Here is a 232-nt window from a genome sequence, read left to right on the forward strand (position 1 = left end):
ATACAGGACCTCCACTTAATTCAGGAGGTGCACAGTCCCACCAGAGGAAATACCCTGTTGGACCGGGTCCTCGCCACAGGTGATGACTTGGTAAGGGGCCTCCAGGTCCTTGACCACCTGGGTGATAGCAAACATCACTTGCTGGACTTCACCATCCAGAGCAGGGTGTCAAGGGCCAGCAGCAAAGCGGTAGCCCTAGACTTTAGGAGGGCCAACTTCAACGAGTTGAGGA

Source organism: Gavialis gangeticus, unplaced genomic scaffold (assembly GCF_001723915.1).
Source record: "Gavialis gangeticus isolate Ggan-Ray unplaced genomic scaffold, GavGan_comp1, whole genome shotgun sequence".
Classification (NCBI taxonomy): domain Eukaryota; kingdom Metazoa; phylum Chordata; order Crocodylia; family Gavialidae; genus Gavialis; species Gavialis gangeticus.